This window comes from Anas platyrhynchos, chromosome 2, assembly GCF_047663525.1.
Source record: "Anas platyrhynchos isolate ZD024472 breed Pekin duck chromosome 2, IASCAAS_PekinDuck_T2T, whole genome shotgun sequence".
NCBI lineage: Eukaryota > Metazoa > Chordata > Aves > Anseriformes > Anatidae > Anas > Anas platyrhynchos.
The window spans coordinates 116,858,781-116,883,324 of NC_092588.1; the positions used below are offsets into that span (position 1 = coordinate 116,858,781).

General features: G+C 39.0%; 1 long non-coding RNA gene across 1 annotated transcript in view; it reads left to right on the forward strand.

Moving 5' to 3' along the window:
* The first annotated feature begins 2,431 nt into the window (after window positions 1-2,431).
* The window catches only part of LOC110352412 (uncharacterized), a 49,945-nt gene continuing 27,832 nt past the window's right edge, over window positions 2,432-24,544 (forward strand). The window contains exon 1 of the long non-coding RNA XR_002401331.4: window positions 2,432-2,642. This is a non-coding gene — a long non-coding RNA (uncharacterized lncRNA). The remainder of the gene's footprint in view (window positions 2,643-24,544) is intronic.

Consider the following 24,544-nt stretch of genomic DNA (forward strand, 5'->3'; position numbering starts at 1 on the left):
AGTACAACAGAAAATAAATCCAGTTTGTCTAGACTTCATAAGCAGGCAGCCAGGCTTATTCTTTTTCAACAAGAGCCTAAATGTATCTCTGTTCTGGGCAGCCTCCCATCGGTGTAATTTCCCATTTCTTTTCACTATTTCAGGGTCAAAGTTGACAATGAGTAGCCAATAGCACTCTCCCTCTTCTCTTTAGGAATTGAACCTCCCTCTCTTTCTTTTCTGTAAACTTCATCAATGTCTTCACTCACTCATGGTCCATGTCTTTGAGATTTGGGGTTTGGAATAAAAATTGATTTTTTAAAAAAAATATTATTTTTTTTTTCAGGTGGCAGGCCTCGAGGGCCAGCCTACTGGCTAACTACTCTTGTCCAGTCTGATCTTGAGAATTTATGTCTTAATATCCTGCTGAAGCCATTAATGTCATGTATTTAATGTTATGGAAGAGATGAATTACACATACGTTCTCTAAGTTCATGGTCTTTAGTATATTACCAGCTTTCAAAGGAGATTACACTTGACATATTAATGAGAGTTACTACAGAAAGGTACCTCGTCCAACATACACCACCCACTTTCGCCATTAGTGTTAGTGGCCTAAGATAACACAGTCCATCTTCTTCTACTCATTAGTTAGATTCTCTGATTACATTTCCTCAGATCTTCCTTTGGAGAGCAGCAGCTTGATCTACCCATGTCCTTCTGCAGAGACCTATCAGTAGAGGACCTCAATGGCATTGAGAACACCACCTTTGCTTCCAGTTGGGTTACACCCTTCTGTGTACGCTGTTGCCTCTTTCTGAGAACTGACTGTTACTGCCCTCAACCCAATACTGAACATGGGTCGGAATCACAGTTCACTACCGGTATCTCTATTTATTTAATTAGGTAATCTCTGAATTACTATCTTTGGGCTACTAACATTCCCCTGGACTTTCACCCCTGAGTATATACCATACAATGTCTCTTTAGAACTTGTTTGTTGAGACTTTCCCTTTGTTATACAAATTACAAAACTTTTTTAGCAGTAGTATGAACTTGTTTCATCCTTCTGTTCAGTCTTAGCACTACCTTTTTAGTAGTTAAATCAATCAGGGAATTAATTTTGTGCTGATTTTGTATAGAAAGCCCTCAGTAATGGATTAACCAAATAAGTAAAGGCTTAGTATTTGTCTGTATAGCATTAGGTCTAACAAAATATTTGAAATGTGGGATGTATAAGTGATGTTAGCATATTGAAAAGTGTAACATTCACTCAGGTAGAAGCTGTTTTCAGAGTCTTCTCTTAAAAACTGGAATTTAAATATTTGAAAACAACTCCCACTGAATTTACTGACTTATTGTTATGGGTTGGCATGAGAGAGAGCACCTTGAATTAACTCAGAAATTAAAGGCTATCCCTAACATTTCATGTCTTAAAACACATACTACAAACTAAGAAGCCATGTAAGCCTTTGTAAAATAATAATTTTGATAATAAACCCTTTAAGGCAGAGGTTTTATGTTTAAGGTGTATACTTGTACATGAAAACTCTTTCAAAACAATACAGGATGTGAATATAGGATGTAGGGAGATAGCTATTTCCACACAAACTCTTTATGTGGTCGCTCCTAATCCCAACAGAGGATCTTACTGAAAATACCTCATACTGGTTTGGAAGCAGATTAGTGTAAATCATATCTAGGCCTCCTTAGTAGGGAATTAAACTGTGTATAAAAGGAGAGTGACCATGGAGCTGTTATTGTGGAGAAACTCTCACCAGGCTGTTTTTGCACATTGATGCGCCTCGTCACAGTGGAGTCCTGATATTGACTGGAGCCTTTCTTTGCTCCTCCACCAGATAAGCATTTATGACTGGCAGCACTGCAGACTGTTGAGTTGTTTGAACTGTTTATAGTAGTATTCCTTTCCTGAAACGTAACAGATATCTCTTTTGGGCAGCATTCCTCCTGGTAGCAAGCTGTCACTTCCTAAGTTTTGCACTGTGGTGAGATGAATGCTTAGAAAGCAGGATGCACTTGATTTTATTCATAAAGCATTGCACATGTGGTGGAACATCCTGGCTTCATCTAATTAAGCAATAATTCACCATGGGCAGCGGTGTCTTTCAGAGTGGTTATTGTCTGCTTCAGCTCGCTTGCTGAAAGGCCACACAACTGGAAGTGGAATAATCCCCTGGGAATTTATTTTCCAGAATGCTTTACTAACAAGAAGTAAGTAGCTTTGTCCTGTCTTAAGTTTTGGTTACTTATGCGTTTTTTATATTATACAATGAGAGCAAGGCCTGGCTTCATGGAGCACAGCAACATCTCTGGGCTAATGATTTGAGATAGGGTCAAGACAGCTGAGCAAAATCTTTTCCTACTCCAGGTGTGTTACCTGAATGAGATCTATTGTCCCCTCTTAAACTGTTAGCAAGGCTACTGGAGCTAGGCTTTGCTGGAGAATGTATGGAGCTATGATCAGGTCAATAGTAGTGCTTTATCTCTTTTCTGCTTTTTGTTTTGATTTTGTTCAATGCAACTTCAAAATCAAATGAAAGAATGGAAGGGTAGGCTGAGTGGAGAACAGAAGCATATGCGTTCAGCGGAAGAGGTAAAGAAAGGGCATATTGAAGAGACTGTGAGCAGAAAGGAAAGAAAATGTAAGTAATAAAAAGAGCCAAGAAAGAAAAAGGAGGGGCAGGAGGTGGGTAGTATCATTAAAGAAACATAGAAAAGGTGAGGGTAAAAGAAACATGGAGGTAAGAGATGCTGAAAAAGGATTCCTGGTAGGAAAAGCAATATGTGAGAAGGTCTGAGAGTGGTGGGATTTGTGATGGCTGAGTAGAGAGCGAGTCTGGGTAAGAGATGCTCAGAAGCAATGTTGATGACTTGCAAATTTGAGGATCAGGAAAGGTAGTGGAAGAAGAGGCTCAGAAACTCCAGGGAATTCCCTGAAGGCCCAGGCAGGGAGCAGGCAGGTGGGCTGCTCCAGGGAGCTGTTCTGTAGTCCTTACTTTACAGTAAAAGGTGGTAGGGCAGATCAGAGCAGGAAGAGAAGAACAACTCTTAAGAAGGAAGAAGCTGACTGGGAAAGACCTTTGCACAAAGTAGCTTCTGTGTCATCCTGAACTTGATTCAAAATTTAGTTCTCTTTAACTTATCTCACCAGCTGTGTTACGGGTTCACAGCCATGCCAGTAACGGGTTTTAGGGCAGTAGTTTCTTTGTTTCTGTTCTTACCTTGAAGCAGTGCATGAACAATTTGAGTGAAGCCCTTTCTTTGCATTGCTAAGCCTGTGCCCCTGGACCCGCAGGCTCTGTAGTCTTTCAAGCATGACATAAAGAGAAGCAGCAAGGAAATCTTCTTCCCTTTGTTTTTTGGGTCTATATTCTGTTAAATCTGTGAAAAGGCATAGCTTTTGAGTTGCTTAATGTAGAAATTTCCTATCTCTGTCTCTTTTTTGCTTAACTTGATCTTATAAGACTGTGTGAATTCCCAGGTTGTGTTATGTTGTCTGAAATAACAATCAAGGGAGAGGGAAATACTTTGTGAATTATGTACCTGTAACAGCACTTCAAAGAGGTTCTCCCCTTAATCTTATTTTTTTTATTTCTTCCTGTGGAGAAGCTAAATATATCTAAAACAGAATATTTAGAAAATGTCATTAATCATGGCTTTCTTTTTTTCCCTCCATCTATAAACAAAGGAGGTAAGCTGGAGAGTGGCAAGGCAAAAAATATAGATAATAGACTATCTCCATCATTCACTTACAGCTAACTACAGCAATATTCTGCTGTAGACCATGAATATATATATATATACCTGTTTGCTATATATGATACTCAGGTAGTGTTATGATTAAGACATAAGATTTTATTTTTATATCTATCATGGAGTTTGGCTTTTATGATCAATATATTTTGTTTACAGAGTGTGTGAGGTTTTTGTTTTGTTGCTGTAATATCTGGCTAGCAGAAAATGTATCTGTTTCTAAATCAATAACAAAAAAAATTTGCATGTGTGGAAGATAGTAAATTTTATTGTCAGAAATATTTCTCAAAATAGAAAGGAAGTCCTTTCAGTGCTAAATTTAGCTTGTTCTTCCTTGCTTGGCTGTTCTAGAAGCATAACAGACTTGGGGAAAGCTAACTACACAACTGCTTCTCTGCCAGGTCATCATGGCTTTATTACTGTTGCAACTGGATTTAATCAAAAGGGGTTAGACAAAATGTGAGCCAGTATATTCAGTGTATTCTGTCCCAAGCTGCTGTTTTCTATCTGGGTCAAACAGCTCCTGTGGAAAGTGACTGACCCCAGTTGTGCTCAGTCCTGCTTACCAGTGTCAGTGTAGTTGCAAGGTGGGGAGAGCCAGGACAGTGAGAAGTGTGGTGGCACGAGTTCCTGAATTGTAATCAGCTCTCTCTTTCCAAAACCACATATGCAGTTGAAAATTGCAGGTAACATTTGTGCTGGGTTGGAAACAGTAGGGCTGTTTTCCACCTGTTCCCCAAAGCAAGATTGTAATATGTAACTGACAAGTGTCAGAAACCCTCAATGAACAACTGCAGCAGGCTTAACGCCTTCCCTGCTGGAGTGGGTTTATGTGGCAAGGTTTTGGTAGCAGGGGGCTGCAGGGTTGGCCTCTGTGAGAGGAATCCAGAAGTTGCACCATGTTAGCTGAGGGCCAACTTCAGCCAGCTCCACAGAGACCTGCTACTGGCCAGAGCTAAGCCATTAAGTGATGTTGTTTGTGCCTCTGTAAGAGCGGAATTAAGAAAGGAAAAAAACTGCTGCACAGCAGCAGCTGGGAGAGAGGAGTGAGAAGCAGCCCTACAGCCCCCAAGGTGAGTGCAGCAGGAGGTGCTCCAGGCAGGCAGCAGCAGTTCCCCCATGGCCTGTGGAGAGGCCCCTGGTGGAGCAGGCTGTCCCCCTGCAGCCCATGGGTCCCACATGGAGCAGATCTCCATGCTGCAGCCCCCCCATGGGTGGAGGAGCCCCCGGTGGAGCAGGTGGATGTGGCCTGGAGGAGGCTGCGGCCCATGGAGAGCCCCCGCAGGAGCAGGCCCCGGGCCGGAGCTGCAGCCCATGGAGAGGAGCCCACGCAGGAGCAGGGGTCTGGGGGGAGCTGCCACCCACCCATGGGGGACCCGTGCTGGAGCAGTTTGCTCCTGGGGGATGGACCCTGTGGGACGGAGCCGTGTGGGAACAGTTGTTGCAGAGCTGCTGCCTGTGGGAAGCCCCTGCAGGATCAGTTTGGGAAAGACGGCATCCCGTGGGAGGGACCCCATGGGGAGCAGGGGAAGAGTGAAGGAGCAGCAGAGGAGAAGTGCTATACACTGACGGCAGCCCCCATTCCCCTGCACCACTTGAGGAGAGGAGGTGGATGGGGGGAAGGTGTTTTTAGTTTGTTTTCTTTATTTCCCAGTGCTCTAGCTTGTTCATAATAGGCAATAAATTTATCTAATCTTCCTACTCTGAGTCTGTTATGCCCGTCATCATAATTGTTGAGTGATCTCCCTGTCCTTATCTCAACCCTTGAGCTCTTTTCATTGTATTTTTCCCCCTTTCTGTTTGAGAAGGGGGAGTGAGAGAGCAGTTGTGGAGCTCAGCTGCCCAGCTGAGTAAAACCACCACACCCAGCCTGCTCCTTCCCTGGAGTGATTTACTACTCTGTCATTTATTCAGATTTTGCCTAATGTAATAGTGATTTCTGTCTTGAGAAGCCTTGCAAAATAATCAATATATTTGACCTTCCTTTAGGTGATAGATGGAAGATCTTTGAAAATTATGAGCAGGACTTATCCCAGGCTCATCTCTAGATCATGGATCAGTGCTCTAGAGCCACCTGAAAATTTGTGCCTTGGAGCACTTGCCCTGTCTTTGTCTTTTCCACTCTAGGAGGAACGTCTTAAAAAGAAAATCTGGGTAGATCAATGCTAACGTAATGACAGAGAAGAAGTTTCTGTATTTTCTTCTATTTGTGATCCATCTTCAGTATTTTCCATATGCCTGTTCAGCTGATATCTGAGCTGGATATGGGTCAGATTGTTTTTGTGTCCAGTAACTCATAAACTGCCTACAACCTGTATCAGCTAAAAGCCTTGAGCACCAGAATATCTGTCAAGCCTGCTCTGAATTAGTATACCGTAGTGGATGCATGGCCTACTCTGTAGACCACTGAAGGTTTATTATTAATCTCTTTTGTTTCACAATGTAACTTCATTGGGTAAGATGACATAGTGATTTAATGAAGTTTAGCCATGGAGATGCTAACCTGTATCTGGAACGTGCACTTTAGATTATATCTGGATCTGCAAGCTCAGATTCTGACAACTAAGACGAAAGTAGGTTTGTGTACACTGGAAAAGTCAAGAATTGGAAGTAATTAATGTAATTAAGGTGGATTAGTTAAATAGGATTAATTCCTGATCTTCCAAAGTGAATTAAACTAAGCCAAGTTAAGACCATTTTCATTCCAAGTAAAAGTATCCACTTGCCAGTTTAATGCAGTTTAACTAATCTTCTTAAAAAGTGAATTTGGATCGCTTTTCCTGAATATCCTCCTGTACCTAGTTCCTTCGCATTAAAACAAATAGCTTCCACATTGCTTCCTTTAGGGCATGGTTGAACCTGATGCTCAGGATTGGAGCCTATGATTAAATGTATTTGGGAAATAAGTTCTGTATGGTACTAAGGGAAAAACAGTCTGTGAGTGCTAGGAGTAAAATTAATGGAACTTTATTTAGTTTTAAGTGCTAAAATGAGACAGTTCAGACTGTGCATCTTCCGTGTTTTCAATGTTTACACCTTTAATACCTACAAACAGGGTGACAAAGGCATCTAATCTTAGCAGCAAACTGGGTGGAAGGCTAGTGTAAGGGCAGGCAGGCTGAACTGAATGCATCATTATTGTTCTAGGACCCGTGTTCTCTTAAGTTATGATCTGCTTCATAATGTGATTTTCTGCCATTTAGGGTTAGCAGGTGAGCTGTACCATAAGCCCTGCTGAGTGCTGAATGACTGGGAAATTTTTGAAGCTCCTCTCTGTGTCTGGTTTTTCAGTTGGTGGAGGATGGCTCTCTCCATGCACCCAGCTCCATGGCTTATTTTTGAGAGTGGCAGAACCTTTGTCTCCTACAGTTTCTCTCTAAGCAGCATGGTTTTTCCTCTTTTTGTTGGTCTGATCTTGATGGAGACAAAGTACTAGGACTTCGCTTAGCTAAGACAGTGCTGAACAGTGCTGCTCCCACTGCATCGCCTTTTTTCTCAGGTCAGTCACCTAAAGCTAGTTGCCTTACTTTAAAAAGGAGTCACATGTATTGGACATCAAGGTTAAAATTATATATACTCTACTGAAGAGCTAACAGTGTATTTCAAGCATGCATATTGTGGGAAATCATTTAAATAACCCAGTTTACTAACTAGAGCCCAGGACTGAAGAATATCGTAGGCAGTATTTAAAAAAACAAACAACAAAACATCATAAATAGGTAAGTTCTTTTCTTTCTACATGCATTTGCCCCTATTGGAATGTCTGATTACAAGACTACAAATTGGAGCTCAAATTTAGTAATTGGTAGCATCAGGATTGAAACCTCCATTTCTCTTTTTTTTTTTTTTTTTTTTTTTTTTTCTTAGTGGGACAGCACGTAGTCTTAGTAGTTTGGCTGTGTGCTGTCATTGGCAATATCAGTGCCTATGAAGTCCTTGTGATCATTCTGATCTTGATGTGGTTTGTCATGTGAAGAAGTCATGATTCCTGTCAGCTGAACAACTTCTCTACTGTTTTTTTTTTTTTTTTTTTTTTTTTTTAAGATCTGTTAAACTGTGATTCACAAAAGCATTCTAAAGCTGTACTAGCTCTAACTGAGATTTCTACTACTAGAAATGAATTACTTTTGATTGTAAGGGAGGTTTGAAAAGGTAAAAAAAGATGCCTTCCTCATGAAAATTTTTGGGGAGAATGTGTTATGTCAGGGATATCTCAGCCAGTCAGGCTCAGAAGCAGTATGGGCATAGTTTTCCAGTGAGATGCCAGACATAACATGTAAATCAGGCACGGCTTCTTGATCTAAGCTAGTCATTGCACAGCTCTGTGTTGTGCCATTTAGCTTTATTGCCTAGAGAGTGTTGTGTGTTTCTTTGCAGCATGGTGTAGATAGGCCTGAAGGATATACCCGAGCTACCTACTGGATGTCTAGGTATGTCTCAGTAGAGGTTTTTGAAGATGAGAATGGCCTTATCTTCAGTAACACCATGACCTCTTTACATCACTCAGGCAATGCAAAACGGGCTTAGAACTGAGGGAATTACAGGTGATACCTACATACCTAAATTCTCTTCTGTATTACTGGTGGTACAGAAGGATTTTAATGAAGAATAATTTTTGGTTCCTTGACAGTGAAGTATTTCTATGCAGTGCACGTTAAACAAATAGGTTATCATGATAATTCCCATTTAACAGACAGTCCAAACAACTATTTTCTGTTATATCTGTTTACAATGTGACTTCATTTGAAAGGATGGAGTATCAAAACATAAAAAGCTTACTTCCTTGACAACAGGTCAAGCTTTACCCGAGAAAACTGCAATGTAATTTAAATGTTGACGTGTGGTCATTTCCGTGGTTGATTTGATTTGATCTGTCAGTAAATCACAACACTTGGTAATATAATAAACTCCCACTCTTTGATTGTAACTGATACCAACAGAGGAGCACTGATCAGAAAAATTTTCTTTTGATTTCTCTGGGTAGTGGATCAGTGCAGCAGCGAAATGGAAGGAGCTGGAGAAAAAAAATCAACAGCATAAAGTTAACTTTTTATCTCTGCCCACAAAGATGTTCTTTAGAACTACAGACAACATGGTCCTCTTCCTCTTCCTTTTTTTTTTTTTTTTTTTTAAGTGAGCAAAACCTTTCTATATGCAGTACCTGCAACTTATAGAATAATACAAAATGTCTTAAATAAATTCGTACCACAAAATGGTGGTATGTGACTTCCAATGGATACTTCTGCTGTATCATCCTCCACAGCTATGCATATGCAGTCACCTAGTCATCCTCCCTCCTCCTACCCCCCCCTTTTTTTTTTTTTTTTCAAAAAAGGGTGTAAAGCTTTGATATTTTATTTTTTTTCTCAGTTCTATTCACACTCAATATTTATCAGCCTTCTGTGTTTTGGATCAGTTCAACTAGCTCTAACAGGATTAAAATTTTCAGACTCCTCTCAACTGCAAGAGTCCTGGTATAATTTGTAACTACAGGTATGCAGGCATGCCCTTGGGATGCAGATGCTCTATACTTCCTGGTATCTCCTTCTTGAGAGCAAAGGTTTGCACAGTATAAGAGCTCTGACTCAGAGTATTGCTGGTCCTTCAAATTACTGTTATAATATGGACAATCCATTCTTTTGTCTTCGGCAGTGTTGGTGCTCTGCTGTATGGTATAGGCTTCTCAAGCATTTGGAATATTCTGAGGCTGTCCAGGATCCCACCCTACCCCAAGGTCATACTCTTCCATAGTTGTTGTTGCCTTTTCACATCCTGAACTGCCTCAACCACCTGAAAACCTGAGCAGGGTCTGTGCACTTTTTCAACTTAAATTTCAAGAATGATATGAAGTAATTTTCTTCTAAGTTGTATTTCTAAATGGAAATATTTTTTTGAGTTACAGATTTGAGATCTTTCCTATTGCCTTCCACCCCCATCACTTATCCAGGAACAGTGTGATTAGAGCTAAAGTAACTGTTTTCCTATCAGTAGCAGGGCTGGTGAGGGAAAGGACAGGCACATTAATTATATAGTACACATCACTTCCAAAGCCAGCTCCTGCTAGCACTGGAAACTTTTCTGGCTACTCTGGAACCTCTGTTTTGGCTCATGTACCTTTTGCAAGTGGAAGCCAAGGTATTTTAGGAAGTTTCTTGTTCATTTAAAATAAAAAGTAGGGTAATTAGACGAAGCAACCAGTGCCAAATGCGATGTACCACATATGAAATGTTTAATTACAGAGGAAAGTTGTGTTCCTATTGACAGAGTAATCTGTACTCTAATTTACTTGTCTTACAATTCATTACTTCTAAGATATTGATTTTCCAGTAGAAGGCTTTAGTGGATAAATAAGTACATTTTATTTCAGGGACCTTGTTTTGAGGCTGATCTGTGAACCTCTGGCAAATGAACTTGGAAAGCTCAAACCTCTCTATTAGGTGGTGTCTGTGGAATAATCAAAGGAGACATACTTCAATAGTGCTGGTAACTTGCAAATAAAGGGCAGGGAAACAAATCAGTTAGAATGGTGCTGCTTTTCAGACTTAGATGATGTCCTAGCAGGATGCTGAAGTGAACAGTATTTGGATTTTGGTTATATGTACATGTACCTTGGTTTTTAGGTTTTAATATCACATTTACTTCAACTATACTCTGTAAGACTTAGTACCATGCAGCAAAGAAGTGAGGGGGTTTGGGAGGGTGGAGGGAAACTGGAGTCATTAAATCTTGTCCTGATGCTTCATAAAAAGGTGAATACCTTCAGAGTGCACTTCACTTCACAAAGTAGTAGTTCTATCATGGGTGAGATCAGCTGCTAGCTTTGGCTGGGGAAGCATGAGAGACAATTAGTCTTTGTAACATTTATCTAAAGCACTGGTTCCAGAAGTAGTTGCAATGTCATATTTGTCAGAAGCTTTCAGCATCTGCAGCCCTTGAACTGATTGGCAGAAGTTATTTGTGCTAAGCAGTTCAAAGCAAAAAGCCTACATTGTGTGTCATGCTCTCACTGTGGGTTTTTGGTATTATTTCCACCTAGTACAAATAACCCCCTGGGATTTCATCTTTGCATTTACCTTTCTTTTGGTGTGAAGTAAATGGTTTACTTGTTGACTGTTTATTTGCTGATTTATTAATGAAGATAATGGTGGTAGTGTTCTATTTCATAATAACATGGGTTCCTGTAATTTATCATATCCAAGATCATTTAGACCTGTATTTCTGAGACCAGCAGTAGCCAATACCATGTGTTCTAGAGAGGTATTTTTAAACTCTTTCATGGACAATTTTCCAGTAATATTTCTATACACAACAATATCCGAAAGCAAGCAGGTAGGTGTTACTTAAAATATTTTTACTTTAAGTATTTTCAGATAGAGACTTGTTCCTGCAGCTGTATCGTTCTTTAATCCTTCCAAACTCTCTTTCAGCAATATATTGTGGAACAGTTTCATGTATTATATCTTTGGTTTTAAAAATCCCTTCTGCTCAAATGTGTTTCACTCTTACCTAGGAGACCATCATTCTATTTTCTATGCATTATTTTATAGATCTGTCATATTCCCAAGGTTTTTTCTTTTCAAACAAGAATAATAATCTTTCTTTTTAACCTCTCCCAATATAGAAATATTTCTATGCATCTAATAATTTTTATTGCCATTCCCTGTCTCTTTCTATTTATGCTTTTTTTTTGTGTGTGTGTGTTGAATTGGATGACCAGAATTGATATATGGCTGTGCCTTTTTTTTTTTTTTATGTATATAATGACACTGTATTTTTCCAGATTGCTTGTTATCTCTCCCTTTAATGAAGGCTAAAAAGATATTCAATGCTTTTATACTGCCAGTGGGCATTGTACTTCTCAGAACAATGTCTAATTCTTTTTCCAAATCGTTATGGGGTACAGACCATCAGAGTATGCAAGGAGTTCACCTTGTTCCTTCCATTACTCTGCGTTTAAGATGCATTTGCTATTATGCTATTCAGCTCCCTAATTGCATCAGGTTCCTTAGTCACTGATAATTCTTGAAACCATGTGAGCTGGCAAGAAAACAAACAGGTCCTCCCTCCCCTCAAAAGAGATTTGACGCAGTGAAAGCAAACAATTTGGATCACTTGCGTTTTACCCTATCTCTCTTCTATTTTAGTCACACAGGAAGATGCCTGCCTTTGGAGTGCCATTTCTTTTCAAGGAATTTTGTCAGTAACAGGCATTAGCACAGGGAACAGAGGGCAAATTTGGAGCCCAAATTATTCTAGTCCTATCAATTATTCTTTGTGTATATCCACCTTTTTAACTCCACCTGATTGTTCTATGGCAGTTTCAAGCTGCATGTGTTTCCTACACTTTCTTTTTAATAGGAATTTTTTTTTTTTTTTTCCTGAAGATGTTGCCTTAGGGCTAAGTGGTATCTGGATTTTATCTAGTTTTTACCTCTGACTATATTAATTGGGATACTTTTTAGTCCAGCAGCTGGCAGTCTTCTTGGAAGGCTGCTGTATCATGCCTCGGTGCTGACTTGTCCCCACCAATACCTCGATATTTCCCTTGATGTGTGGCAATATGAACCATCTGGCATCTGAATTAAATAATCCTAGCGTAAGAGAAAATCTTTCCATTCAGCAGAGGAAAACTTGGCCACTTGAATAAGAAAGCATGATCAGAGGACTACCATATGCTTCTAGTACTTCATTTCCACAACAACCCAGAAGTTGTAGTGCAGCCCCAAGGCACAGCAGCCCAAATGTTATTCAGCTAATAATGGTCCCTAAACTGAAGCAATGGACTAGAGCTCCTAAGGAATTTATTTTTTCACATGGATACTTGCTTCCTCAGAGAGTATAGACTTGGTAAATCTATGAGTTTGGGAGCAGAGGAGCTTATATTTATAGAAAAGTCTGGAGCTCATTTCAGTGGTCTTGAGCAGAAAACATGGCTGCCTTTCAGCTAAGCACTTGCAAAGTACTTTGTCTTTCGCTTACAACTATTTTTATTTCATGTAGTCATGTAAAATCGACCTGTGTGCCTAGGTGCAATAGACCAGACAGACTGACAGAAATATTAATGAGAGTAACAGTACCCAAAAGCCTCTCATGCTGCCATGTGTCCTCGTTGTCAGTGTTGCTTGGCATTGTGACAATTCCATTTTTATCCATTCATTTCTTAAATTGCCTAATTGCTGTATTTCAGCTGTATGTGGAAAGCTAATGTATCGTTAAAAGATCACTTAAATATTTTTCTTGAAGAGATTTTTTTCCCCCTTATTTTTCTAAGTCTTTCAGGATTTAAAACTTCTCTCTGCACCAGTTTCAACTGTTTTTTGGATGGTAACATTAAAAAGCCACTAATTTTGCCTGTACTTTTAATAACAGGAAATATTTTGTATTATGTGTTTACACCTTGTCCAGATGATTAGTCTGAGCTTCCTCTTTTTCTTTCTTTTTCTTTTTTTTTTTTTTTTCCCCTTTTTTTCAGTATGCAATAATTAATGCTATTCTCACTTACACATTCAGGATTTTGGCACTTCATTAAGTTTTTCCTTCTTTCCAGTCTTTACTTCCTCACTTTCCCTTCAATCAAATTAATTCAATGAAGTATACTTTGATCATCTGTATCACTGGTGGAAGAAATATTATCAATTTCTGTGTGCAGTCACTTCAGTAGTTTCTTTATGAAGCGTTGCACTACCAGAAGCAATGCTTCATAAAGAAACCTGTGGTAAAAGGGTCCTTACAACGAGAAAGTAAAATCTCAACAAGACTCAGCTTGCAACCCAATGTATTTTCCTCCTTAACAAGATGGAGGGTGATCTTGACCTAGGACCAGAAATGCTATTTTTGATCCTCAATTCAATGAGGATAAAAAAGCAAGTAGCATTCTTCCCATATCAAAGCCGATGGAAAACTTACTGGTGTTTTTTTGTCTCATTCCTTGAATCCATAGACTATTTGTTGTATGTATGTGGGGTACCAATGAGTCCCTAACCTGCAATTTTTGAAAATTTTTGATCAACTTCTATCTGGAAATCATCTGACAACCATTTAAATTAGTATAAGTAAATTAGGAATTACACAGCATCTCTCTATTTGCGGTCTTGAAAGGAACAGGTCCCTGATTTGTTGTTATGTTATTTATCTTATTTCTAGTCCACACTTGATGTCTCTTAGAGCTTCTCTACATGGTGCATTATTGTTTAGGTTATGACTATTAAATGCAATAGGTATGCTATGCTGTCTCTGAGACACTTGCAGTATGCACTAACAGCACATCTAATATGAGTGCACATGAGATGAAGAAGTGTACCTCCTGCCATGTGCAGAGTATCTGCAAAGAAAATTAAAATTGAATGGCTACAGTGCTGAGAGTTTGTACACCTTGCACTGCATGCACTCAGGAAAGCCTTGCTTTTACTGTGAAGCCTTTTATATTTGCTGTGATTTCAGTCAGAAACTCAGTTGTTGCTGGCACCAGAGGAAGGCTAAACACCCAAGAAAATGGAGCCAAGGGTGTATCTGTATTGCACGCTGTATTTGTGTGTAAAATTTGAAAGGCTTGAAGGGTTACCATTGATTGATTTGGTACCCTAACTACTTCTGTAGGATGCAGTGTTATACAGTGCACTTACAGGGCAGCACAGACACTTGCTGAACAGCAAAACAATTTGAGGAGAGCAGACAGCAGAATTGGTAATAGTTGCCCAAATAGGAAACTGTATGGAGACCAGCTGTATGGTAGCAATAGCACAGATACCTCAAAGAAAGGCACAGTCAGATACATTTGTGTAATTTTGTATACCTAACATTCCTACAGCACAAAAAAAGGCAATGTAAAAATGGAAAGGGATGATTGTTGAGTGACTTGCACATATTGCATGTGCCTGAAAATTAAGCAAGAGTATTTCAGTATCTGGTTAACTGCATTTAAATGCATAATCCAGAACTTGCTGATTTCAAAAAGATGTGCCTAATGATTTGTCATACTTTTGATAAAGCTCTTGCAGTATTGTCACTCAGCAGACTGATGTGTTGGGTCCTAATTAGCTGAGCTCATCTGCTCTAAATTTCCCTGTGTGTACCAATAGACTGTGGTGCTGTTTCTGATGCCTTGCTAGTCTAGGTCTAAAGCTGTCCCTACCATCTCCAGATGTGTGCCTTTGGCAGCCTTTCTCACAATATCAACCACATGTGTACCTTGGGCTACAGTTTAACTCTGTGGGGAACCTGAATTGTGATGGATGCACGCATATGCACGTGTCTTTCAGAAGTGCCAGTACTCTTAGCTGCGTGGACAAAAAAGGGGGTGGCAAAACAATAAATCCTGGGTATGTTTCTATGCCTAAGTTTTATGACTACTCTGAACTATCCTTTGGGCTCTCAGGTCAGTCCCTGTGGGATGGTCTGGAATTGCTTTCTTGCAGCTCATGACTGGTCTCCAGAGCCACTGGGTCTCTTCAGCTTAGCTCATCTTTAACCTTACTTGTTTCTGGAGCTAAACCAGCATTGCTGCTATAAAGAATGTTCCTTATCTCCTTCCTAAAGCTTCCTGTTCATCTCCCCAAGGCTTCCAATATTACAGACCTCCTTGATTTACCACTTGATTTCTTTGTTAACCTTCTACCACTCAAAATTCCCATCTTACGGACAGATAAGTATCGCATTAAGCATCCTCCATTAACTTTCTCAGTAAAGAGATGCACAAAGACACAGAGGGCTTTCACAGGGCGGTGGTTGTCTTCCTATTCATTTTGAAACACTGCAAAAAGTTGATCATCTGAGGCATCCAAGAATAATTCTTTGGTGTGCAATCTTTCATGGGTGTTTCTGTACATTATATTATTTTCAGTCTTGTGCAGTGCTTAAAACAGGAATTAATTACACTTTTATGGACACTTAAAGTTCCATCTTACCTCTGTCAGAAGACACCCTTCATGGTGCAAGGTACTTGTGCCCATCTGCCAACTTCAACTGCTCTATGCCAGCATGTGCATACAAGCCTAAAAAAGGGAGAGAGGGAGATCAGATAGAACACAAGTCGCTAAGAAACCAAGTAACTGTAATTTCCACAATTATTTTCTTAGGAAAGTTCTCTGGGGGTCACAGAATGTATTTCCTTATTTTTTTTCTGAAGACTGAAAATGTGATGTGAGATGTCAATGAAGTGTCTGGTTATCAGTGAATTCACATTCTTCTGTCTGAAAACACCCTTATGTTCAACAAGCCATGAATTTAGTAGTCGTGAGGTCCTGTCACATAGTTCATTTCACATGCCATTTTATGGGGATATTTTTATGGCTGACGCATCCAAAATAAAAGCAATCTTAAAACTTCATTGATACTTTACAGAACTTTTACCTCATTGCTCTTAAAGTGTACACACAAATGGAACGAGGCTGTTACACAGGTTCAGCTTCTCAGACAACTCAACATCACCATCACACCTGCACAAACACACCCTACTCTTTCAGTGCTATTTTATAGCCTTTTTTCTTGTCTGGGGAGTGACCTGATACACATGTCCAAGTGAAAAAATAGACAAAGATCCTGCTCTCTGCTGCTCTTATTTCTGACTCTTCTTCACCACCATAGGGCAGCATGAAGCAGAGGGACCCTGTGGTGTTCAATCTTGCTTCTCCATATCCATATGCAGCTGGATGATCTAATTTTAGGCCTGTCAGCTTTTGCACTGATAAGTTAACAATATAGATCACGTATAAGCAGCATCACAGTGATTTTTAAATGAGATTTATTCATTTAAAGTGGATGATAAATGGTTCTCTTTTATCAGACTCTTGCAAATAAGATTAAAGCAAGATTATTCTCCTGGAATAAGAGAACAGCTGGCACAAAGCTAATGTCTGTAGGTCATACTGTGTTTGCCTGACCTTGTAGAGATGTATAATGACAACATGGAACATCCAGGTAGTCTTTCTGCTTCCTAAATCCTGTTTGTATTACAACCAGATGCTACCTGGAGTACTGAAATGCTGGGAGTTATATGAGCACTAAGAGAGGATTTGACAGGAACAGGCAGTGGCCTGGAGAGCACAGTCTGCTTTGGCCTTTCAGGGTTTGATATGCATGTGCTGTGTCTCTCACAGAAAAACAAGTGAGGTGGTTTGCCCTGTCCTCCTTTAGCATTTTAAGTGGACTACCCCATCATACAGAGAACCTTGGTTGTGCTTCCCTAAAGCTTAGTCCATCCTACTGGCCACTCAGCATTGGTGTCTTCTGGATTCCAGGTGTTGCCCTGATTTTGCCACCCCCTCCCTTCAGTTTTCATGAAATAGGATAAGGGCTGTGTTACAGTTTTCAATTTATAATGTGGCGTGAAGAACATGTGTTGCTTGTCCTTGGTATGTTATGCCATGGTGGAGGAGGCCAAATCCATGTAGATTTGTCAGCGTTACATACACAGAATGGCTCCTGAAGTGAACTACTGTCAGTTTGCTTCAGAGAGAGCAAGTTCTGAGGGACTGGGAGAGAACTAATTGCCCATATTGGTGCAATCAATAGATATTTTTCCTGGATGAACTATCTTAAACTGTAAAATAAAACTTTTCCTGTTCTTCATTGCATTCAGGCAGAGGTCCTGGCTTTGTCACCAGAATGCTCTTGGCAGGAGGTCAGCTGTTTTGATAAATGCAGCAGGACTGCAAATAGCTGCCCAAGTACAAGATGGGCCAGGGGAGAGCTAGCAATGATGCTAGGGTTTTTCTCTTTCACTGACTTTCACAACATCCCACCTGTCCTTTATTTCTGTGATTTTAGGAGGTGGAAGGGAAGTTTTACAAACTTGTACTGATTCCTCTCATCTACACTTCCCTCTACTGATTTTGATCAGAGGAGATATCCTTTAATATATACATTTGTGGCTTTCCATTTCTTATCAATATTACCTCCATATAAGAAAGTCCTATATTTGGCTATGGCTGTGGTGAGTGAGCTTTGAATGGCACAGTTCTTTTAGGGAAAAAATAGGACTTTGTTATGCAAGATACAAGGTCTGTTATCTCCCTTTTTCACTCTTTTGTGACACTTTTCTTCAGTGTCTCTCATGTGACAGAAATCCAGTCCCTGGTGTTTGACTTTTCTGCTGTTTCTCAGACCTCATTTTTCTAAGAATTCCCAGCAATGAATCTGTCTACAGAGTCTATAGTTGATGGCATTTTGCCATCTGTCACAACCCTCCATGCTCTAATAAATTAACTCTATTCGTCTGCAGATTTAAACTGGAAGACAGTGCAGAACAGTAAACTATTTTCCTGATTTCTTCCTTCTGATCTCCAATTGCTAGTCTATAATCTACTCCAAACCTAGCAATCTGAGCATTCTTTGCTAAAAATAACTATCTATCTTAAAGATTTGGGTCCAGTGTCAGGCTAAATAGTGAGCAGAAGAGCAAAAAATAAATAAATGTCCTGCTATAGTCTAAGGAGTTGCTCTGTAGATCTTCTTCAGTGCAACAAGTGCACTCCTATGCCCCCCTCAAGAGGAAGAATAGAAGCATATATGCCTTACTAGATCCTCTAGATCTGGTGAGGGTTAATCAGTTGTCTCTTAACATCACTGTGTAGTTATGTGTATCGCACAAGACAGATAGAAAGCCTAAGGTATAAGAATGAAGATTCACTTCAAATAAATTTTCTTGCAGGACCCTGTTGTCCACTTGCAGCAAGTATTTTAATATACATAGCAGTATAATTTATTGGACTTTTCTTCTGGAGAAGAAAGGCAAAAGATAGTCCCCATGAAAAACACCTGACAACATTAGCTATTGTGAAATACTTATATAGATGTGTGCCTCTAAACAGGCTGTGAAAACTGAGAACAAAATATCCTGCTGTGCTTCTGTAGGCACTAGGCACAGAAAAGGTTCAATAGAAATAGTCTGTGTTAATCTTCTGTGCTTGGACTCTGAACTCTGACGTTCAGCTCCTCAAAACATTCATGAAACAAAGCATGTACACTGAGTGACTCTACTGAGCAGACAAAAATCAAAGCCTGAACTACAGAGGAAAAAACTTTCTCTTTTAAACCACTCTTCAACTTTTCTAGAGAACATCACTACAGGACTGGCCTAGAAAAGAAAAAAGCAATTGGGGATTTCAGGGTGTTCAATGTCCTTGCAGTGTGTGTGAGCACTACCATTAAAGGGATGCTGAAAATAAACTCCTTTAAAAAACAAAACAAAAACAAAACCACAGTATATTATTAGCACTTAATAAGAATTTGTGGAGGCAGTATTTTATAGATTAGAAACTGAGATTAAAACAAGTTAAAGTTATAGATCTCATATGCTCAGCAGGCTCGGTAGAACTCAATTGACTTTCAGGTTGAATAAAGTTTATTTAATGCTGCTTCATCTTAAAAGTTAAAGGACCTTGTGGGCTAGATTGAAGAAAAAGTATGTTCTAATTTATGCTCAAAAATAATTCCCAAGAAGCTGGTTCAGACATGGAGGAACCGGATCCCATTCCATGTGTGTGGTAAGAGCGTGCCAGCAGATGTTGTAAGATGTCAAGTTTAATAGTATAACACAAATTTAGGAGACATTTAGCACAGTAAATTTCTCTGTGCACTGTGCTCTGTTTTCTTTTTCTTTGTATGTCTTTATAATTATATTGATATTTCTAAGGTGCTTTCTCAGGAAAGGGAAAAACGAGAATGAAAAGAATATCTTTTCCAGATGTGCCACAGGCAGGTAGACTATGGTAGGTTTCGCCAGTGTGTGTGGCCATGGAAGAATCATTTCTGAGGGAAAACAGATGTTGGATAATTGTGGGACTAATTGGGACAAAAATGGTGTCAATCACCTTTCTTAACGTTGAAAGTTGTGTTATGCAGCTTACTGGCATAAGTATGGCCAGAAATATTAGCTTTTTTTCTCTCTACTATGGAAGAAGAATATTAAGAAGCTGAGAAACTGGTAGAAATTTATAGATGGTTTGAATGCAAGCTGATTTTGAATTTATTTCACATCATCTCATTGTTCATTAGTGATGGAAATAAACCAAACTTCCAGTTCTGGTTTAAGTTCACATATTTCTGTTGACTAGAGTTTCACCCAAACCAGCCTTGGTTAATGTAGTAGATTTGACCAACCTTGGGCAAGGTGTGGGTATGGCTCTATAGAAATCTTGAATCTTTGGGTCACAAATGGATCAATAGTGCATGGTAATAGTTTTATGTTAATCAAATGTTGCAGCTGCTATATGTTATAATGCTCATCCTCTGTCTTACTGGGTGGATAAAGCCAATAAGCAAGCACCTTTGACTTCTTCAATTTCTTTGAAAAGGGAGGGATTTCTTTCCCAACTCTTTAGGTTCCTGTCTCCTTTTAGGCATACTAGTCATTTGAAGACTTTTATAGGGTTCTAGCTGAGGCCTACAGTGCATTAAAGGAGCACTACTTCTAAAATGAGATGCCTACCCTTTCCTTTTGGTCTTTTAGTTTTAATATCTTTCCTCCCAACACTGATTTTAGACATTCTCTTTCTACTTCTGCATATAGACTAAACGAACAGGAAGACTGAGGGTTGGGTTGCGTTCTCTTTCACAGGTGAAAGAGATGCAGGATGTTACAGAGGGCAGAAAACCAGGGTGTGGGAGGGGAAGTGAGCCCAAAAGGCTTTTAAAAGATATTTTTAAAAAGAGCAGTCCTTGCTTCAATGAGTTTTAAGTCTAGCAATATGAATTAGTATGTTGAAAATGAGCTACCAGCAGTAGTAGAGAGGAATTCCGGCTGAGTAAATAAATCTTTGCATCTTTGTGTAACTGTACAGAAATAGATAATAAAAAACAGTTTTGGAGGGTGGAACTGAAGGGACAACAGAGTAAATGGTGCAGGTGAATGAACGCATTGTTAATTTCCAGGTGGTATTTAGTTTTCTTGTCTTCATGTATGAGTGCTATTATAAGTAGTGAAGAGAGAGAACAGACAAAATAGGGCTGTTTGGTATGATGGTAGTGCTGTAACATTCTAGGTATGGGAAGGAGCATGGAAAAAGCACAGAGCTTGAGGGTTGATGGAGAACAAAAAAAGTGGAAAAAAATTCCTGAAGCTACATGTAAATGAGTTAAATTGAAAGAAACTTGAAAGGGCGGTATAGTGCAGAACATGGCACAGGCAGGCAAAGCAACCTGAAAAAGGCTGGGAATGAAGTCATGGGATTTGAGCCAGTTGTAGGATGGCCCTGTGTTTGATGAGCTGGAGAGGTTTGAGCACACCTATAGAGAAAAGCAGAGAATTTGCTTCAACAACAGTAGGAACAGAAAAAAACAAAACACTTGGTACGTGGCTAAAGGAGAGGTTAGGAAATGTTATTATGTGGGAGATGTGGTATAACCTATGGTTGTCATGATCACATGAACCTAATTTAGTTTCTCCTATCAAGCATGTAACAGTAAATCTACTGTTTTAAACCCAGGTCTGTTTGTATATATCTATGACCTGTCTCAGAGAAAGTGTGAAAATTGGTGTTTTCTAGGTTTAATACTGTTACTCCTTTGGGGTCAGGCAATTCTTCTCTTCTGTTCAGTATCAGGTCTCCATTATGTAGTGCCACCTTGTTTACCCAGAAGATATCACACAACTTTGTCCAAAAAAAAAAAAGGATAAATTTTGAATGTGTATGTCAGCTATTTCCAGTGAGAGGGCCGTTCAGATGAAACAAACAGTGCTGGTTTACACAAAGGTACAGCTTCCCATAACGGATGCTTTCATTGCTAGGCACACTTGGTGCATCATCTTCTAGAGAAGTAATTAATAAAGCATCTTGGCACTTTAATATCTCTCAAAGCTAATTTCATGGCACAACTAATTTGACAGCTGTCTGAATTACAACAATGTATGCTAATACTATGTTTTCTTAATACTGGAATTAAAGTTTGTCTTCCAAACCAAAATTACTGTTTCAATCTGTACTTTACAACACTAACTTTGGCATCAGTAATCTGATAAATTACTCAAAACAATTTACAATGAGTCAGAGCAGATATGATTTTCTTCACTTTGGATGAATATCAAAAGTGTTTAGAACCAAATCCAACTGCTTCATCTTGCCAGATATTACTTGGTAACACAATGTCATTTTGTAGTGACAGACCATAATTCTGTTCATATTCCAAACGCTGCCCTTTATAGGATATAGAAATGGCGCTTGAACACTGAAGTTCACTTCACAACTTACAATCTAAAATAGTATCATAAACTCACATCACCTAGAAAATCCTAGTGAAGGGTTATTTAAGGAGTAGTTTCAGAAAATATGGTGTGATCTTATGCTTTTTAGATCCAATATGAAGCTTATATAAATTCAGATGAAAGAGTCAATCACTGAAGTTGCAAAGCAGCAGAAGCAATGGGATAAAACTCAGGTTCCAGATTTTGGTATTAGGTAGTGATAATTCACATGGAAAAGATTTTCTCCAAGTACAGTATATACTGGGTTCCTGAAGTGAATTAGGAGAACTAAAGGTCATTAAAAATATAAACATAAAAGTCAGTTTTCAGTATTATATCTTACACTTGACAAACATGAATTCCCTGACAACTGATTTTGAGCATTTTAATTCCAGTCTTCCGTGTTGGCCAAAATACTGTGACTTTTCAAAGTGGAAATGCTCATGAAACTCTTGCAGCTCATTGACATTATTACACCATGTAATATAGTAAACAGTTTTAAAATAATTTTCGTCTGTTACTTTTCTTATTTCACCTCCATGTTTTCTTTTAGTTTTGACTGATGTTTCAGATAAATTCAAGAGCCCTGCATGTTTGTGCTGATGACAAGAGAATGTCTATACAGGCAATTTTCGGAGTACTCTAAATATAGATGACAGGATTTTATACTACTTTACCATCTCTCTTTTCAGAGATTTGAAAGAGATTTGCCTTCTATACAGGAAATAAATGTAAAGGCAGCTGAGTCATACTTAGTCATATTAACATATTTTAAGAATACTTTTTTTTTTTTTTTTTTTTTTTTTTTTCCCTCCTTCAGTCTGATCTAAGGTACTTTATCTGATTTATTTCATTTTCTACATACGGGCATACAGCAGATAGTGACAGTCAGTCTCTTGATTGCTGCTCACTGTTTTGTTGTGTTGGTTGGTAAGGGTTTATTTGGTAATAACTACCATTCAAAATATAATTTTCTTTATGTTCCAAAAAAAGTACTGGTTGACTATACTTTAGAAAAGGGCAAATATGATAAGATGATAAGGCAAAGACTATATTTTAACCAGAGGACAAATCCTTAGGGCTTGTTTTCCATTTTTTAACACATAGTAATGAGATATGGGATTCCTTTTTTTTTTTTTTTTTTTAATAACTGTGAAACCTTTGCATATTGTTTCTTTACACAATAATTGCTGTTCTAAGACAGTTTTTCTCTGCTGTTGCTACATCTTGTCTTAGCTATAGTAGCTTTTATTACAGGTAATTTACAGGATAACTTAATTAAGCAGGTGGTATTTGTTAACACAAGTTGGCTGTTAATCAGAGCTAATTCTGTGCTTAAATGGACTGGAATGTCTTGCCAAGGCTTGTTCCAGTCATATACAACATGAACATATAAATATCTTTTTACTGATACTACCTCAGGGCATCTTTTTTTACACACAGTTTTACCCTGCCTCTAGTGGTGACAGCGTAGCTGTCCTGCAGATCTGGGAGTTTACTTTCAAAGAAGAGGGGAGTAGCTACAGGAAATATGTACCCTTACTCTTATTACAGTAACAAAAGATCAGGGTTTTTTATTTTCCAGTATGTGCTTTATATACACGAGAGTAGAAAGAGTCTGTGTCTTGATTGTCTAAATAAGCATAAGTGGGAAAAATTAACTGTTATTGTCCTCACTGACAAGAACTGAATAAAAGTAGATGACTGACTAGCTTTAGGTCATGTAGGAAGCTGGTGGCAGTGCTACTGGTTGAACATAAGCATCCTCAGTTCCAGTGCAGTGCTTTATCTATCCGAAAATAAGTCCTTATTTGTTAGACAACTGAGTGAGAACATCCAGCAATACAGCTTGACATTCCTTTCCCTAGAATATATTCTCTTAGTGCTAATCTTCATCTTAACTTTTTTTTTTTTTTTCCAAGACCCATAAAGATTTGAACTTATATTAAATTCTTGGAAGAAAGACCAAGAAGTACTTAAAGGTGGTATATACAATAACTAAAATACTCTTGGGAGTCAGTTCAGTTTTATTGCGTTTAGTCTGCTCAGCCAAGTAATATATATCCAGTTCCAGGTACTTGCTTCTTGTCTCAGTTTGTATAGTGTTGGGAGGAAATTGGCACCATAGATATTCTTTACAAGAAAGAATGATGTACGTCCCTACATAAAACAATTTTGAACAGCTCACAGAGGCTTAGAAGATGCTAGTTAATTTTCCCTTTGATTTTCTGCAGTGTTGAGGAGTAGTTCCCAGGGTATTTGTTGGCTGACATTGCAACCTAGAACATCATGGTCTGGTGTTATTTCTTGCAGACCAGTTGACAGCCTAAGTTTGGATGTGTTATAAATGTGTGAACACCATCTGTATCTGTATGTTAGCGCAACTCTCTTGTCTTTTCCCTCCAGCATAAAGCCCAAAGCCCCTTGATTATTTCTGCTGAGGTTTGCCAAGGGCTTGATAACTAAAGGAAGATGTTAAAGAAGAGGGAACAACTTTGTCTTGTTCCTGCTTCAGTGTGAAGAGACCTGTCAACACACAATTCAGCAGACACTTGGCTGTGAGGAAGGGATCCAGAAAGAGAAGCTACAGTCTGCCTCAGTGTATCACCTCAC